The sequence below is a fragment of the Lactuca sativa genome, chromosome 1, assembly GCF_002870075.4.
Source record: "Lactuca sativa cultivar Salinas chromosome 1, Lsat_Salinas_v11, whole genome shotgun sequence".
Classification (NCBI taxonomy): domain Eukaryota; kingdom Viridiplantae; phylum Streptophyta; class Magnoliopsida; order Asterales; family Asteraceae; genus Lactuca; species Lactuca sativa.
The window spans coordinates 78,958,949-78,964,827 of NC_056623.2; positions in this window are offsets into that span (position 1 = coordinate 78,958,949).

Below are 5,879 nucleotides of genomic sequence, written 5' to 3' on the forward strand. Positions count from 1 at the left end.
TAGTTATTGTTGTTGGAAATAATGTCCAATGTCATTAACTATTAGTAATATTTCAAAGCAATAATGTTGTCATTTTCGGTTGCCTTCAATACACAAATGTGGAATTAAAAGAAATAAACATAAGGAGAAAATAAGTTTATTAATTTAATATGTTTAATAAATTAACCAGAAACTATTCTGGAATTAATTATGAATTAATTAATTCAATGGGTTATTAACTAGTTAAAACATTGACTAATTGAAATAAATTATGAATTAATTAATTCAGTGGGCTATTAACTAGTTAAAACATTAACTAATTGAAATATTCTGGTTAGGGAATAAGGGAATTTCGAAATCTCCATCCCACATGAGTAGGATGTGATTTTCAAATTATATCTTAATCCCACATGGGATGAGAGATAAAACATGGCAAAGGTTGTAAGGCTATATATGGGGTGCTAAGGGTTTCATTCCATCTTGCACATTGGCTTGAAATTTTCACCAACTTCTTCCCTTTCTCTCTATGGGACGAATTTCTTAACCCTTTCCAGAGTTTGAAGAAATTTGACATTCTCCTAGTTTTCTTTATGTTCTCTCTTTGGAGTCATTGGGTGTGATTCCATTAAATGGATTCTACTTTGGGTCCCCTCATCCAAGCAACATGGTTAGATCGACAAGGATTCTAAAAGATCAAAATTGAGATGCACAAGAAGTTAGTAATTCTTATTAGATTTGCAATGTCAAAGTAGGTTGTTATAATTAGTTTAACCTAGATTTTATGTTGCATGCAGTGGCGGATGCCTTTAGGGGATGTGGGGGGCATGGCCCCCCTGGTTTTTAGACTACTAATACCAAAAAAATTAATGAATTAGCTTGTTTTTAAGAATGAAATCAATGTCGGGCCCTCTAATGATTTTGGAAGTAAGGTAACAACAGTTAAAATGGAATGTAAATCATCCGCTAACAAACTATTGTTTGGAATAATATACTTTATAAAATAAACTATATACTGGCCCTCATAAAATTAAGAAAAATTAAACAAGTAAACTACATTATTATCCTATAACGATCAGTTACAACAAAAGCGATGAAATAGGAGGTATAATAGTAAAAAAGTGGTTGAAGAAGATATAAAAAGAAAGCATTAAAATATCAAATTAGTGAGATATAGGAAATTAAATAAGCATCGTTTTATTCGTCTTCCACCCTCGTCGACGCCATGCCTCATTAACCACCACCACCCAGGACACCGTTGCGACGTTCTCTCTTTCTATCTTGATTTGGTGGTTAGTTTCATATGCTTTGGCTTTTGCTTTTAAGACTCACATTCATATACATGTTGTTTATATTTATTACTTTTTGTCGATGTTTCTCTGTGTTGTCTTTTCAAAAGTGTTTTTAATAAATTACTTTTTGGAGCTTGCTTCTAGGAATGTCTATCCTTTGATACGTTTGTGTTTTGTTTGTTATTTAAAAATTGTTTATGCCATTGTAAACCCACCACCTATATAAAGACCCCACCACCTATGATTTTCGAAATGTCTATCCTTAAGTAGGAAATTAGGGTTTCCTCCATAAAACCCTAGCAGCCCACAACTATATAAAGACCCCACCACCTATGATTTTCGGTTAATGCTTACATTTGTAAACCATAGCAAAATTTCTAAGAGCATCCCTCCTCTGTCCTCTCATCATCTTGCTAGTGGTGTTTGTAAGCCATTAGAGGTGTCACATTTTAGGCAATAAGCTTTCAAGAGTCAAGGATTTTCAAGGTGTTCTTGTTATTGGTACATAACAAGTGAGGTAAACTTCTAAACCCGAATTATATGTAGAGCTCGATTTATATATGCTAGATATAGGGTTTTGCTTTGGTATTCAACTAGATAATAACTCGCGTTAAACGCGGAGGAACGCATAAAAAACATACAAACCTCTGGAATTTATTATTTAAATATTATTTGTTTTTTTTTTAATTTCGAAGTATACTTTGTTATTTTAAGGTTATGAACAAAACCTATATAATTTTGATTGGTATTTTAGGTTTATGTCCCGAAATATATAATTTTATTGAGTTCTAAAAACTATAAAAAAAATATTAACAAAAAATAGTAACATGAACATTTTATGTTATTTAGAGCAACATACTTTCAAAGTACGTTGTTATTTTTGCTCATTTATGTTATCAACATGTGTATTACACAGATTTTAACCTATAAATGGATCTTAAAATCATATTATGTTCTATAGGGCATAATTATATTAAATGTCCTAACATACATAACATATATCAAATATTAAAATAAAAGTATATATTAATTTAAAATAATTAGTATAACAGTAAAAAAAAACTTATATCTTATTAATTTTAATGAACACATCTGTAATTATGAGGTTTGTCTAATGTGATATGGTAATAAATCAAAAGTAAGCAATGTCCATTTGCTGAAAATGTGAAAATAACAGTTTTGCCAACACATCTAGCAAATAGCAAATAGAGTTGTTGAAGTATCTATAACAGTCCTCATGATTATACAAAGAATGGAATTAAAGAATATTGGTGAAGATAATAACAAATTAAAGTTGGTTAACAAATGTAGAGAAATAATTGGAAAACATGTGTCGTGATTTTATATTAATATATATATATATATATATATATATATATATATATATATATATATATATATATATATATATATATATCGAAAATAGATGAATTAAAAATCATTTTTAATAAGATTAAATTAAATGATTGTTTCTAAATTGATAAGTATACATGATTTTGAAAAGATTTAAAGATAATATTTACTTATTAAATGGTTTAATCATAAATGTCTGCATTCTATATATTGAAACATGATAAATATATATATATATATATATATATATATAATTATTTTGGAAAGTGTTTATGATTGACGGTATAATTGGAATGATAGTCTGCATAAATAAGAATATAAGATTCATGAAAGAAATTAAAATTTGTAGAGTATGTGTTCGTGTTGACAATTATACCATTGGTTATAAGGAAATTACGTTTAAACTTAAAACAAATTGACAATAATAGACTTGGTAAACATAGTTTGTTATTTAAACTTAAAACAAATTGACAATAATATACTTGGTCAACATAGTTGTTATTTAAACTTAAAACAAAATGACAATAATAGACTTGGTCAACATAGTTTGTTAGGAACAATAAAAGAAAATATTGTTATAAAATCTTGTTTGTGAAATAACAAACTCAGCGGCTTAAGCCAAAGATAAACCTGGTCAACATAGTTTGTTATTTAAACTTAAAACAAATTGACAATAGTAGACTTGGTCAACATAGTTTGTTACGAATAATTAAAAAAATTATTGTTATAAAATATTGTTTGTGGAATAAAAAACTCAGTGGCTTAAGCCAAAGATTAAGGGATGAAGAATTAACTTTTTGGCCAAAGTCTAATCAGTAAAGTCAAATATTTGGATCCTATTGCAGATTTGCAAAGTAAGATGATATAATGTGTATATACTTTTAAAAAATAGTTGAAATATAATTGTATCATGCTGCAAAACAGAACTAATTAATATGATTCCGAACAAAATTTTATTTTAATTAGGGTAAAGATCCTAAATCTTGACGAATTCTAAGAAAGTTTGGTAGTAGAAATCAAAATCAGTACCTCCAAATCAGTAAGATTGCAATGATGGATGAATCCAAAAGTATAATCATAGTATGTGTAGGTGGTAACAATGCCATCGGATGTATTCTGACTACTGTTGTCTTCAAATTTGAAGAACACGTTAGTGTTTTTTTGACTTAATGCATAACACACTTAATTAATTCAGAAAGAATGAGTACCAAATATGCAGCCAACAGACCACATGTCAACAACTGTTAAATAATGAGTAGCACCCAAAAGGACTTCTAGAGCTCTATACCAAAGGGTCAATATCTGAAATAATACAAGTTATTTAGCAATCTTCAAATTTAACTTTCTTTTAGAATTTTAACCATTTTGTCAATTGAAATGATACTTTTTTAAGAATTTTCACCCAAGAGGATTGTCTTCCCATCTTTGTTTACACCTTGTTTCACATCCAACAACATGTTTGATTTCATTAATCGCAATCAAATCCAGAACGAATCAATACCATTTCGATTTGATTACTAAAAAACCATAGATAGAAACATAAATCGGATATGCATAATATAAACCTAAAACCCAAATAAGAGTGATTCAAATTAAAATTCCCGTTAGAATAATCAAAATGGAAAACCAGTTGCAGATTCATAAAAGTTCAAATACCTTGAGAAGAAGAAAAGCGCAACGGGAATAATCTTTGGTAATGAATCTAAATTTCAAGTTGTTAGTGACAAACAGGATGCAGGAGATGCATTGATGGAGAAGAACATGGATAGAAATTGGAGAGATCATCGACTCTTGAGGAGGAAGAACATGGATAGAAATTGGAGAGATCACCGGCTCTTGATATTATCTTCGTCAGAGAGAGAAAGAGGAAGAGAGAAATCCCTATTTTGGAGGAAAAATGATTATAGACAGTAACAAAGGGATATTTGTAGTTCCCTTTTGTTATGATGACATAAGCGAAATTGATCCAGTGGTTTAAAATAATCAATGAAAAACATTGAAGGGGCCAGATTGTTTTAGGTGATGTAATTAGGTTTCTGCTTTAATATATATAGAGAGATTTGCATGTTCAACTAGTGAAAAACTTAGATCTAAAACAATTAGGGTTGTATGAACACATAGGTTGTTGTTATGCTCATAACCCATCATTATTTATGGTCTCTGACTGTACATAGTAATTGAAAAGTATTGTTTAACACTTATATAATACAAGAAAAACAATATCGCTCATATACCCTAAGTTAATGATAAATAAAGACTAATATTTAGTCGCAATAAATAATAGACTAAAATCTAGTGACAATGATATTAGGTTTCGTCAAAGGAAAAGATGATCGTTAGAAGCAAAGCGCTACTCAAATTTCGAGTCATCACTTTAACAAGTGAGTGCATAGTTACTTTCATCTTACACATAGATATGAAATATTTAATATAAATTATGTGTTATGTGTGCATATTATCTATGTTTGATGTGTATTTAATTGGTATATATGTTTATTCAAGTTTAAAATTTATAAAACTAATATTTGTTTCACTAGACTATTAAACACACTAGGCAGTGTATCTAGCTATGGTAAGAACTAGTGTCGAACACAAGGAACGGTGTTTTAGCTAATTTTTATCTACTACTAACTAACTACTAATAAAATTAAAAATGGATTTCTCTAGTTTTGCAAGACTAGAAACTTAATTACCAAACTAACTTCTTTCAACTAATTAAACTAGTACTTTAACTAAAGCAAATAAGCTAGTAAGATTTAACCAAGGTGAATAAGGGACTTTTGTTTAGCTTCAGATGTAATTGTTATTATGGTGAATTTATGGTAGTGCAATGGATTTTAGTTTCTTTGGTTACCGATTCCTAAAATGACCAAGTTAGTGCTCACTAATTTAATCATTTAGCAAACTAGCTCATTTATTCGGTGATCAGGCGGACAAACTAACAAGTTTGCTAGTGTTCGGTTCGAGTTAATTAGACTTATAATAGATTGATCAATTTAGTTCATTGATTCAATTCAATATATGATTTGTCGTCATATATTAGCTCCAAAACTCTTTTACCCACTTTTCTACTTAACCCTATGTTTTGTTCAAAACTCTAGTCCTACAATTTTGCAATTCACATGATCATAATATTCAAATTCAACTAAGGAATTAGTCATATTAACTTAATCAAATTCAGTAAAGCAGAGAAAATAGCTATCAAAAGTATGTGAGGTTCTTTAATAAGATAAATCAACAAATAACCAAATAACTAAA